The sequence below is a fragment of the Lepisosteus platostomus genome, chromosome 2, assembly GCF_059453375.1.
Source record: "Lepisosteus platostomus isolate fLepPlt1 chromosome 2, fLepPlt1.hap1, whole genome shotgun sequence".
NCBI classification, from domain to species: Eukaryota; Metazoa; Chordata; class Actinopteri; order Semionotiformes; family Lepisosteidae; genus Lepisosteus; species Lepisosteus platostomus.
In genome coordinates, this window is record NC_142612.1 from 4,393,873 (window position 1) to 4,407,787 (window position 13,915).

At 37.7% G+C, this 13,915-nt stretch overlaps 1 protein-coding gene across 13 annotated transcripts in view; it reads right to left on the reverse strand.

The window, feature by feature from the left end:
* Positions 1-13,915, reverse strand: part of dmd (dystrophin) — a 728,682-nt gene that overhangs the window by 178,223 nt on the left and 536,544 nt on the right. The window lies entirely within an intron of this gene.

Sequence of the window (13,915 nt, forward strand, 5' to 3'; positions counted from 1 at the left end):
TAACCAGATTTCCTCACCTAATCATTAGAGGACATAGAGATAAATAATTAAATACTCAGAGTGCATTATTTATACACAATTGCAATGGCAATTAAATTTTCATTGTGCTAGTCCTAATGAAGTGTTAAATATTGTTGATCCTATTAACATTTATGTGCTCTCATTTGCAGTACACTCTGAAATCAATTGGCTAAATATCTGGAAGGTATCTGAATTTTGGGCTCGATAATCTGTTTCTGGACTGATTCAAAAGCAACAATATAATTTTTAATAGACAGTAACAAAACTGTATACAGTATTCTAAAAGAAGACTTACTATTGCATAGCACAATTTTTAATACAGCATCCGATTATCTAACCCCTATCCTTTTAACTACAGTATGTATCGTGACATTCTTTTTCATTTTTGTGCACCGCACAGGCCCCAGAGAGTTTCCGGAAAAAAAAAGTTTTCAGAAAGAAGCAAAAATCCACTCGTCCTAAACCTGATTTGGGCTCCAAAATCCAGCGCTGAGCTTAAAAATGGTCTAACTAGTGTATGAATGCTAACCCTAACCCTACCTGGGGTGTCAACTGAGCATTTCCACGATCTACTGTAAATGGCATGTTAACAGAAACTCCTAAGTAGCTGTGTAGCTGTGTGTCACGAAGGAAAGCATCAGTTAGCAGCAACAGGTAACTTTGAGCTCAGTGTTTCTCATTTTGCATCTATAGTTAAAGTTTCTGATACTTCCATGGGATACTCTGCACTTACTCTGCACTTTTTTCTACATTAAATGCAATCTTCTAGTTTGTAAGTCTTGAAATCTATTAATTTGGGATCATCTGCCAGTTTCACTGGTTTAGTAACTGATAGATCACTGATATAAATGAAGAAGAGCAGTTTTCCTAATACAGATCCCTGAAGTACGCCAATAATTACACCACACCTTATACAGCATGTACTCTCTGTGTTCTACCCATTAAACAGTTCTTAATCCAAACAACTAGCTCACATTGAATGGTTATCTGATACTTAATCTTTTATGGGGAATTTTGAAAAAATAATTTAGTTTAAAAAATCTAACAATACTTTTATTAAATGTACCTACTCTTTGAGCACCCATTACTATTGTTGCTTGTTCAAAGTACTCTTAATAAATTAGGTAAGCAAGACCTACCTTTCCTAAAACCGTGAATACTTTCCTCTACGGTCTTATTTCCATTTCCAGTTCCATATACAGTAAATGATTTAGATAGCTAGATGACTAATTGGTTTATTTCTAATTATTTCTTCCATAACTTGACACATAAATAAATATGATTAATTGGTCTTAGGTTTTACCACACTTTGTAGGAATGGGTAGTACATAAACAAATTTCCAATTGATGGGTATTAATTCTGTTTTAAGCAACTGTAGGAAGAGCTTTTTAAAAGGCTTATGGATAGCATTCTTTGATTCCCTAAGGACAAACACCAACAACCCCAGGAGATGTGCTTATCTTAAGTGATCCTGATACCTCCTGTAACAAGTCTGTCTCTTGTAGTACTATAGTGCTAGTACAATTTAATGTCGATTTGTGTCGAAGAGTGGTATTTTCAGAGTTATCACACTATTCTTACTACTATGTTGTCACAGGATGAAAAACAGAAAGTTTTTCTGCTTTCTGCTTTTCATGACAGTTTTTCTAGATTATGTTAACTTTAATTATCACCGACACAATTACTCAAGATGTTTGTAAAAAATACAAAAAGAAATTCACCAAGAAATGATTGCTGTTTCTTGGATTTGCTTTTTGTAAATTATAGTTCTTTTAGGATAATGTATAAACTGCTCAAAACTGAATTTTTCTAATGAGACGCAAAGGGAATTTCTTTTACCGATTTATTAATTTCAGTTTTTTTAGTGATTAAATAACTTTTTGAAATTAATTTCTCCAGAGGCTTCCTCAAATCTAAATTCCAAATTAATCCTAAAACTGCTTACCTAGGGGTTAATGTTAATCAAATATTGCAAACGTCTTTAAATAACTGCATATCCAGTAGTGCAATCCTTAATTTCCTGTGATGAAAGGTGGCAATAATTTTTAAAGGTGGCAATACAGCTGTTCAATCATGAGGTTTATTCAACTTGTATGCTAAACTTCATGAGGCAGCAAAAGATTAAATGATGATAAGATGAAAAAAAGGAACCGCATATTAATAGCTGCAACAGATTTGGATTTAAGACGTAAATAAATGTTTTACAGTATACGCTTTTCTTTTTGTTTGAAAAAACGTTTGGGATTACACCAACTATAGTTCAACAACTTTAGTTGGTTAGTTGTTATAATGTTCCCACCATAATGTTAGTTATTTCCTTGTATCTCCTTTCTACTATATTTTATTGATTCGCTTATTTTTAGGAGGTGTTAATTTGGTTAGGCTATTTCACTCCACCATGCATAAAACTGATGTTTATCTGTTAAGAACTCTGAACTTTGCCTTGTTTTAGATCAATCATTAGACCTATATCTTTCAACTATAGTAGGTATAAAGTAAGAAAATTAACTAGGTATGAAAATAAATTCAACACAGTTAGAAAAAAAGGGGCCTTTTCTAAATACTGTAAGCTGTTTTGTCCATTAAATTGTTTTGTTTCTTTGACCTCTTGTTTTTGGTCAAGAAAATTAATTTTAGAAGGGTAGTCTGCATAGGAATAAAGAAATATTGTTATTTTGTGGATGAAGGAATGGTTAGCTGGAGAGCAGCCCTCATCCCACAGAAAATACTAATAAAAGGGAATAACAGGTTTTATAATATCAACTTTGGAGTAATTTTTATTTTCCCACTGTTTTTGCCCTGTGGTAACTCTTCTGTTTTTTAAAACCAAGCTTTTGGAGTTGGGCTTAACTAATTTTTTTGAAAGGTTATCATAGGCAGCATAGTATACAATTCCTCATCTTCCTGTGGGAAAAAACTAACGATTTAAATTTACAAAAGAATGGTTGCTGCTGAAAGTTATTTGAATTGCCTGATTAAATGAGACTGAAATACAGTAACATTAAGGGTAAAACAGATATATTGCATGCTAAAATGCACATCCAAATGTCCGAACTTTGACATTCAGGTAATCAGGAGAGAACAAAAATGCTTTTGCACTGCCCTGCCATATATTTGAAAGCTCAGAAGTTGTTAAGAGCTGTCTATTTGAGGAAACGCGGTTTTCACTTCCCACATGAAGCAAACACTTAAAAGCAGTTTCGTCATCGTTCTTAATGGTCAGGAACGTAATGTTCTGGCAGCAGGTTGGAGCTGCCGGAAGCAATTAAGCCCTTCGTCAGAAAACAAATTACCCCTATTGTTATGGTAATACTCTTAAAACTTGCGTCCAGTTGGATCTGTGTAATTGAGAAAATACTCAAGAGTTCCCCATTTGCAAAGACCTCTCTTGACCCCTCGTGTGTTAATTATTCAAAATTAACACCTGATTGTTCGGTCTTTAATTGAAAAGGTTTTTAGTGATGCTTTAGCCTCGAAGGCTTGAACGGGTTCTAACAAGCTCAGGATGCCTAAGTGATCACTCCAGCTCCTGGGTGAGAGCACAGGAAGAGCCTCACCGGCACCTTTCTGCAAGCACAGCTGTATTTGGAAAGCAGGGGTGGCACATTATCTTCCATTCTCCTTCAGTATAATTATTTAAAGCTTCATCTTATTCTGGCCCAGGTGGGAGAACAATAGAGCCTGTGTTCAGCACAGTTGTTGAACACTGTTTTCACATTGTTGCTTTTAAGGAGTACGATCTTGCAATTAGTATTTTTCTTTATTGTTGTGTAATTGTATAAATGTTCTGGCATTGAATAGATTCCCAGGACTGGTCTTAAATAATGTTCAGTTCCACATTTCTAAACATAAAACTTGTCTTGAGTTCAATGAAATATAAACTGAGTTGGTAAAATTCCTTTTTATTATCATTATTTTATTCTTGATTTACCCTGATTGAGGTCACTTGAAGATTGAAAAAGTAACTTGGGCTGAGCATTTATTTTTGGTCTGTAAGATATGTTGCAGGTATTGATAAAGGTATGTTTCATTGCTTACAGCTGGCTATACCTGTAACTACTGTACTGTATGTGCAAATAAGAGGTATCATGTCTTACTTCACTGATAGAAAAAGTGGGATAGTGAGGCTCAGGAATGGATAGAAATAAGAGAAAACTGGAAAACAAATCAACAAGGATAAACTGGCTTTGAATCTCTCAATGAATCCCTAGAAAAAAACAATAAACAGTGCACTTCATTCTCTTTGTAAGGTAGCCCTCCGTGGTCACTTGACTGATCAGTCAATGAGACTTTCTCATGCCTCTAAATCAGCCAATTAACCCACTGCTGTCAGTCAAAATGCAGCCCATTAATAAGGCAGGCAAAGGCCACTTCCCTTATTTCATGGGATAGTTCTTACCTTAATTGAAGTCTGTAGGGGAGGATTTTCATATGTAGTGCATTTGCTTTCCCATTTCATGTTCCACCTCCCCATGATTATACCTGCCTACTAAAGCCTATTAGATTATATATCTGTATATACTGTACCTTCACAACACTTCTGCTATAGCTCTCAGCATTACTGCAACGTGCACGCCTCCTAAAAGCATTTCTCGTCCTCTTCATTCTCTCTTCAGAATAGCTGCCCTGACAACCTGCACACACTCTCCTGCATTGCTGCCCCCAAAATGCCTGAGACTTCAGCTCCTTGCACAGTGGCGTGCACAGAAACAACCTCTTCTGTGATCCTACATTCAACAAAACCCAGTCTGTTGCACTGCGTACCCATGGACAGTAACAAACAGAAAAAGATTATTCCCTTTAATGTGGTTTATGCACCATTACATCAATAAATACAATGCAAACAATAAAAGACAAATTGAAATCCCTTCAGAAAGCCTTAGTAGCAAAAAGGAGAAGAGCACTAAGTATTTTGAAAAAGTTGAGCCTGTTATTTAGACAGGTTTGTGGTTAGTGAGCTGGATTTCTCCTGAGTTCTAGAGTAACGATATATCCAAATAGCTTGGTAAACATTTATTGAACTCTGAATACTCTGCCCTTGTACTTTGATCACCATCTGTTATATTAAATTAATAACCAATCTACAGTATGCTTCACAGGAAGAAACTACACCAAACTATTCCACTTGAAGCTAATGCTAAACTGGCACACATCTCCCGTACAATAGTTAATGGCTCTAATATGTTTATCTGGTAAAATACTTGTTTAGGAGACTATGCAGAACAAAAAGAATTAAGTCACAGTGCTTTGAGTCATACTGCAGGTACTGTATGTTTTAGATATGGTAGTCGATCAAAATACACTACATTCTTTAGTTATAGTGAGTTTTATCTTTGATGTTTAGCACTCAAGGCGATTAAGTCTTACTTATGACCCATCATTTTAACAAGAGGGCAACTTCAGCTGTAATTTACTTAATTATGTCATAGTGCTTACTGATGTGCTACGCCCACAAGCATTATATCATCAGTAAAAGACATCAACATCATCTAACATCAGTCCCACATCAACACGGGTATTGTGGGCTGCTTCGAGATTCCTGGGCTTTAAGGTTTCGAGACTACACCATGAAGAGAAATAGGTTTCCTATGAGATTTAGTATATTTCATATATGGCATTTTTCATTTTCATTGAAAAAACACTTCATGACTAGAACAATACCGGCTTATCTGTCAACTTCAATGAACTTTCTCAAACACATACAGGTACTGGGAAAAATAAAGAAAAGAATAATGGTCAAATGTCAAACTGGGATTTTAAATGTTCCCTGGATTAAAGAAATTGAATAATTCATAGAATACCAATCCCTCTTATTGTTTGATGTTTTATGTAATAGTGTTATACACACTGGTTTGTCAACTGTTAACTTAGGATTTTAAAGAAATGTTTCAAGAAAAGTTTACTTCAGTAAATAAACAGTGTTGTCCTTGGAGATTTGTGTGAATAAAGATGGCTCGGGCATTTGGGGTTCTTCTGAGGTACGAGGTTATGAATTTAAGATGAGTCAAAAAAACATGAAAACTACATTTCACTGTAACTCAGCCAGGCGCATTTTTGAATTTGAATTTGTTTATTTGGTTTTCAAAATCCTAAATCTCTGCTTCCAGAATGCTCTATATGACCGTTGTTGTTTCTGTAACAGTGGAATAAAAGTAGCTCATTTCATGGAAAGAAGAATCAGGTGTAATAATTTCATCATATCTAATACTACGAACTTTCTTGAGCTAATGCTCTTTGTATACCTTGTAGCCTTTGTAAATCTCGGAAATATTTGGAAACACAGAGAACATCTGTGCATCTCCCTGCCTTTGCATTCACCACAAAGTCACAGTGTGACTGTGGCAGGTCGTCAGCTCATACCATCTGAGAGGGTGCAGCTGTCGATAGTGTAACACACAGATTTAGCTAAATTCAGTTCAAAATACTTTATTCATCCCTGGGGGATGCAATTTAAGATTTATAATTTTATAGAACATTTCCTGTGAAAAACACAACAAACATTTAGGATTATCCAACATACAAACCCAGACCTCAAAACATATGGGTACTGCCTTACAATTAGCAGGAAGGTGATATATAATTTTGCGATTGGCAATTAGGAGCTTCACTACTGTAATGCACAACACACAGCTGGCATTTGAGAAGCACGCCAGGAGTTTATGTGATGATAATCTCACAGTGAGAATACAATATAGGTTGGAATGTTGGAATGCAGTATTTATACGTACAGCACACATAATTACGGAAATGAAATAAATATTTTTTCACAAAGGTTGTAAGAAAATGTAAATAGAACCCAGTGAAGAATTCTGATGTTTGCTTCAGTTCATGGCCATTTATGAGAATGATAATTGGATACATTGCAAAATCCATACACATTTGTTAAACCTCTAAGAAAGCCATCAGAATAATTTGTCAATACTGTATATCAAAGTGTTTGCATTTAATTATGTCAGAATCCATGATACTTAAAAAATAGGATTTCCATATTCAATGTAGTGATTGCTGTGTTTTACACATTCACAAGCATGTTATTTAGATAAAACAAACATACACATCATCCTTCCAATTATTCATACAAGTTGTCATACCACATAGGCCATAGAACTGCCATAGACCTTGGCCAGGGTACTACAGAGCAGCCGGCTTGTTCTGGAGAAAGGTGTCAGAACTGTTTATAAACAAAAGAGGCTTTCACATAAAAAAAACATTCAGCACTAGGGCATCCATCACTGAGCACAGCATTAGGCTTTCAGCTACAGACCAAGTATAAACAAAGCCATGGGAACAGCCTAATTACGGACTGACAATCACACTGCAATTTTACCAGGAAGATTGGACGTTCCTGTGGGCAATTACAGACTCACTGTTCTCAGTTCATTTTTTGGTGTGAGTAGTATATGATAATGTAATATTTCTTTGGAGAGATATCATCTTTAGTTGGATAAATTCCATCCTGTTGGTAAAAAACACATTACTACCAGGACTTAAAGGTATGCCGTACAGCTTTAAAAGAATTCATCTATTTAGTTTGGAATAAAGTTTTCAAGTTTGAAGCTTTGGAATGAAGATAAGATAACATTTTAGCAAATAGCTGAGAGATATTTTCAAAATCCTGAATTGCCAAGAACTGGACAAGACAAAAGGTATAGAAGGAGGCTAAGGACACAAAAACAACGACTTTTTGCAACTGAAAGAACTTGAATCGGGCTGTTCATTCATGAGTTCGAATGTGGGTCTTATCTCTAGCTGACTGTGAGTGGAATTCTCTCTCTGAGCACCAGCGACAGTACAGCCTGAATATTTGGTTGGGGGTCTCTTGGTCCCTCAGTAACCCCTGCGACATACAACATTTCGGACAAGATGGCGGTTGCTAAGAAAACAAAGTTACTTTAGATGTTTGCTCATTTCAGCCCTTTTGGGGAGATGAATATAGATTTGTTCAACAGAAGGACTTTTATTTTGTGCTCCTGGTGCTTATAGCAATTAGCGATTCATTTGAGATACTGTGACTCTCAACGTAGTAGAGCTGTGTTGCGTCCAACCAAAGCATGGCACAACTACAGGGGAAGATATAGCTAAGACATTTATTAATCATTTTGTGGAAAGAGGAACTGACACCCAGCAAACATTTTTAGGGACATTTCCTGCTTTGGATGAAAAAAAGAAGGGATCTGTAAAGATCATTGCGGATCACATTTGACTCTCCACGGTTAATTTTCATTGTATTGTTCATCCGGAAAATCTTTGTGCCAAGATTTCTAATTATGAGATTAATAATGTGATGACTACCATTTTTTTTGCTAGTTGCACAGGCAGGTTCAAACTACGAGCTACGAGCCTGTGATTGGAGAATTCAGCAAGGGAAAGCAAGGACAAGTATCCCACTAAATGGTAAGATATTGTTATATTTAAATAATACATTTTATCAAAATGTAAGCAGGGCTATTACTGCCATTCACTAGGAACGACAACACCCAAGATCAAAGCGTGAGAAATTATTATGGAGCGGATATTGGCTTAACCCGCTTGGCCATAGGACAAGGAGGCCAGGACCCCCACTCAGGGTAACCAAGAGGCAGCTGTAGAGATGGAGTTGGGGTGGAGGTGGGATGCAAAAGACGTACGTGAGGGAGAGTAGGAAATCACGTTGGTATTTATAGCGTTTGGTGGAGTAAGGATGTCGAGAGCGATGGCTAATTACTGACTGCTGAGTACGATTGAGCGTGGTTGTTGTCATCCCTCCCAAACGTTAATTTCAAACTCCTTTACAAAATGATTAATGGCACACAAATTGTTAAAAACAAGTGCCAGAGCCAAACCTTGGCAGGCCCCTTCTGATTAAGCTGTCCGTTCTGAAAAGCAGTAAAATGCGACTATTTTCTTTTTGCCTCTGTCATGGTTCTGCCACTGTCGTTCCAAAAGCCATTTCAAAGCGGTATTCTACAGTGTCCACCCTTTAAGATGTCTTGTTATGAGACATCCAGCAAAAGAACAAACCGATATAAAGATGAAAGCGAACAGCGAACTGCAGTAATAACTGGCTCCTGGTAAGTGGCACAATCCCAGTTTCACTGTGACTGCTCCTCAAAGTAACATAATAATAAAAGACTAAAAAAGCTGTTGAAAATCCTAACCTTTGAAGCCTCATTTTCTTCTGTTCAAAAACAACATTGGTCTATTACCAACACAGTGTGTGTTAGCTGGATCTTTTTGCTAGATTCTGCCAGGAATCTCTGTAAAGGTCTTTAAATTCCATTCATTTCCATTCCAGTCGAAGACCTTGCTTTGTTCTCTCTAGTTTAGAAAAGCAATGCCTATTAAGCTCTCCTCCCCTCAGAGGTACTGTACACGACTCCACCTGCAGGTATAATAATTGTGGACGATTTTACCTTCAGCTGTAATAAATGCTAATTATTACCATTTGCAACTTGATTATTATACACTCTTCTCCTCCTCAATATGTACGGTAGCGCTACCATTAATACACATGCATTTTTTGTGTGTGCTGTATCAAAAAGGAGGCCATTTTCAGTGTGATGAGCTTAGCAGTTTGAAACTATATTTCTAAACTTTAACTTTGAGATGCTACTAATCAAACATACACAGGTCTCATTCTTCTTTAAACGTGCATTGTTAAATTACAGCAGTTTAAATCTTTGTTTACATGCTGTTTCTTCATATCACCGTAGAAAGGTTTACAACAGATTTCAATACAAAATACTTACTGTATGTTCCATCACTCAGCTTTTGACTGCTCTTACCATAATAAATAATAAATTGATGGCTTTCAGCCTTTACACAAAGTCTGATAAACATGCTAACATTTAGATTCACAGAAAATAAAAAAAATGCCCAGTGTAGATCAGGGCTTCTACTGTACCTTGGTAAAATGAAGTAGTGAATAAATAATAAGCCACATGAATCAAAGGACATATTCAAACACACAGTTGTCACGAACAACGTACTGTATGTTATTTTTATCAGATGTCTGCAGCTAAACACACAGCAGATTTAAGCAATCCCTAGTAATTCGGGAGCTGTTATTCCACCAAATGTAATACACCCCAAAAAGGAAAAGCCCATTATTTACTTATAAACACTATCAAAATAGTGGCAGGCTTATTTATGAGAGCCATGCTGAGAAACCATGGTAGCTATTTGCTAGCAGGAGGCTTTTTCTGTACTAAAACCCCTGCATTAGTGAGGCCCACACCCCCAGATAGACTCAAGTTCCACAGCCCTGATTGTATTTGACACAATAATCATCATCATACATTGAGGCTGAAATCAATTTGACAGCAACCAACTCAGGACTGCTTTTTCCAATTATCCTATTACAGGTCCACTTCATGTTGGGGAAAATAAGTTTATTTTTTCCATTTCTGCTCAGACACAAAACAAGGAAGGTGCAGCACCTCAGAATACTAAACTCGACACATGAAGCTACTGTAGTCAGAAAGCCAGTGCTGCACAGGTTCATGAGGGGAGTAAGATCAGTACAAGAAACATTTCTCTTCCAGCTTATTAAAACAGCTGTGCTATAATCCAAAAATCACGGATAATACAACTGTAAAACATTAGCATAAAGTGAAAAGTAATCAGTAAACATTGATTATTAATCTAAAGACAATGGATGGAAATATTATCCTCCTTTTTTATATGTACAAACACATGTTTATCTACACTGTTGTGGTCACCCTTACCCCACAAGAAATTTGGCAGAGAGGCACTCTGGGTCTGGAGTGGCCATCGCCAGATATGGAAACATATGTCAGAGGGAAGACAGCAGCCATATCGCTCTGCAACTCACAACTGGCAGCCAACTGGAGCCAAGCAGGTGTGAGCCTGGCCAGTACCTGGATGGAAGACCTCCTGGGAAAAACTAAGGATGCTGCTGGTGTTAGTGGGGCCAGCAGGGGGCGCTCACCCTGCAGTCTGTGTGTGTCCTAATGCCCCAGTATAGTGATGGGGACACTACTCTGTAAAAGGGCGCCGTCCTTCGGATGAGACGTAAAACTGAGGCCCTGGCTCTCTGTGGTCATTAAAAATCCCAGGGCGTTTCTTGAAAAGAGAAGGGGTGCTACCCTGGCGTCCTGGCCAAATTTCCCATTGGCCCTTACCAATCATGGCCTCCTAATAAACCTGATCTATGAACTGGCTTCATCAATTTGTTCTCTGGTGAGAGCTGGTGTGAGGGGAGCCTTCTGGTGCACTATGGCTGCTGTCACATCATCCAGGTGGTGCTGCACACTGGCGGTGGTGGAGGGGATTCTCCATTACCTGTAGTATGCTACAGTATATAAGTGTAAGGAATTATTATTATTAAGATGAGGGCACCTGGGGACCTACTCATTTCCCTCAGAGAAAGGAACATCCGAGGAGTCTTGAGCTTTGTTCAAACTCTAAAAATGTTCAGCATGAACATCAGTTCTCAGCTTCTTGGGCTTAAATGACATTAAAGTTGTTTCTCTGCACTATGGTGTGTTCAAGTCTTTAAAAAATAACCTCACACCACAATACATACTCATACAGCATATATTGCATATATTGTACAGTATATGTAGGTTTAAATCTACACATTACTGTATCAAGGTAAATACATTTCCAGACCAAGCAATTTCAGAAGCCTGCTAAAGTGCCTTCAAATGCTTAGGCTACTTCTGTTAACTGTACTTTAGCTCCTCAGACACAGATTGTACCTGAAACAAGAAGTCAAGAAGCGAAGAGGGAAAACCCTAATCGGGAACACTGACTGGTTTCGACAGAATGCTTCTTTCCTTTCCACTGCACTGGCCTCATGTATATGCAGCACTGAAGGACTCCCATTGCTGGATTGTGATTCTAATACATCACAGTATTTATAGGGGAGGCTGGCAGGGATTTTTTATATCCATCCATTTTCTAACCACTTTATCCAGTGCAGGGTTTCGGGGGAGCCGGAGCACATCTGAGTAAGCAACGGGAGCAAGACGAGAGACACCCTGGATGGGACACCAGTCCACTGCAGGACACATCGAAACAAACACAGACATGAGCACACTGGGGCCATGTTCCCCAGGAGCCAGTTAACCTACCAGCGTGTCCTTGGACTGTGGGGAACAAAGGAGCACTCAGAGGAAACCCACATGAACAAGTCCAAAACTGAACACCACCAAGACTTTTTTACAGTATATGCTGCAAAACATTTCTGTCACCTCAGATTTTAGCACTGTGACACGGCAAAATGAAAACTGATTGAACAAGCATTATCTATCATACAGGGTCCTTTTACAGCTTCACTCCACTGATAACAGCTCTTAAGATCTGAGGCTCAGCACACTCTGCTTCAGAATGAAATGCGGTAGGAACCATACACTATTTTTACTTTATTTTGTAACTTTTCAACAAAGGCACCAACAAATATGTTAATCTATTGGCCAGGCAGAGCTGTAGCATATTGTATTTTGGTGCAAATGACTAAACACAGGGCTCTAAGGAACTGCTTATGATAAGAATCACTCACAAGATTTTGCTTATAATATTGTTTCACACACAGGATCATCTCTAGTTCACTCTTCCCAATGACCATGTCCACTTGATTATTTCAAGCTGTCATTTTTAATTAAGAGCACTTTGGGAATGGGTATGAAGTAATGATGACTGATGCTCCAAGTGGATACTCAGGCATACTGCAAAATCAAGGGCACTGCTTTAACACAACATTCCCCAGGGACTTCAGTTTTTAACTCACACCCATTTCTGCACATACTGTAAATCTAACACACTGCCCACCTGAATCCTATACAGCACGTCTGTGCTATTTACAATCGAAAGTCATCGTTTTGACTAGATTCGCACATTTATCCTGTGATATTCAAGTTTGAACCTGGCATTTTTTATTAGCAAAGATGATTCTAGAAGACTGCAGGATGTTTTGGAATGAAGTCATCCTTTTTGGCAGGTGAAGTCATTCTTGTAAAGCTGACAAAGTCCAAGGATAGCTGAATGAACGTAAACGCCAATTACAGTTCCAAAAAAAATGGTTTCCTTCCATACAGAAGTTTAAAGATTCAGGTCGTTTTTTATTCCTTAACATTTCAGAAGAAAAACTATTGTGCTGTAAAAAAGAAATACTGCAAAATCAAGACAAGAATCACCCGCGGCATCATTGACACTGAATACCATCTGTTTTAATGAACAACTTTGTACGCAGCAAACATTCAAAGAGATGAATATCACTGAATAAAACCAGATAACATCCTGCTGTATACGAGTTTCTGAGAGAATCTAAAGCAGCAATTTACTGTTTGCTGTGTCTGCAATTTTGTTTGTTCAAAGTGTGATTTCAGAATAAAGTTATCAGTTATAAAATAGATTATTTTACCCAAGGAGAAACATGGTACAATGCCTGTGGCATAGCAGCTTCAAGGGTATTTTCCCCGTGTAAAAGCCTTTCCACAAGCAACTCATTTACACTGCTATGAGACAGAAATGACTTTCCTAGGATAGAATCGATTTAGCAATCCTGAGGTAGAGTGTTCCCCCAGTCAATCTGCTGGGTATCCCTCTAACATGCTATAGGGCAGCCTAGTCCCATTAGCAGCTATAATAATTTGTAATGATGACCACCAATAAATGCTTTGCTTATTATACTTTGCATTGTACTATTCCACAATAGGGGCAAGAATGCTAACTATATAATATATATACTGTACAGTATATACCCTACCCAATTAAGAGACCTCTCCAACCTAGCGTCTAAATTAGATGGGTAGGGGGGCTAGCCTATCTAATTTAGATGCAGTAACCCTCTGTTCTCTGCGGTGGAATGAAAAATGATAATGCAAGTATCGTTTGCGTGCCTTTGATATACAGTATTATCCTCTCTAGCACCAAAACCCAGCCTCAAGA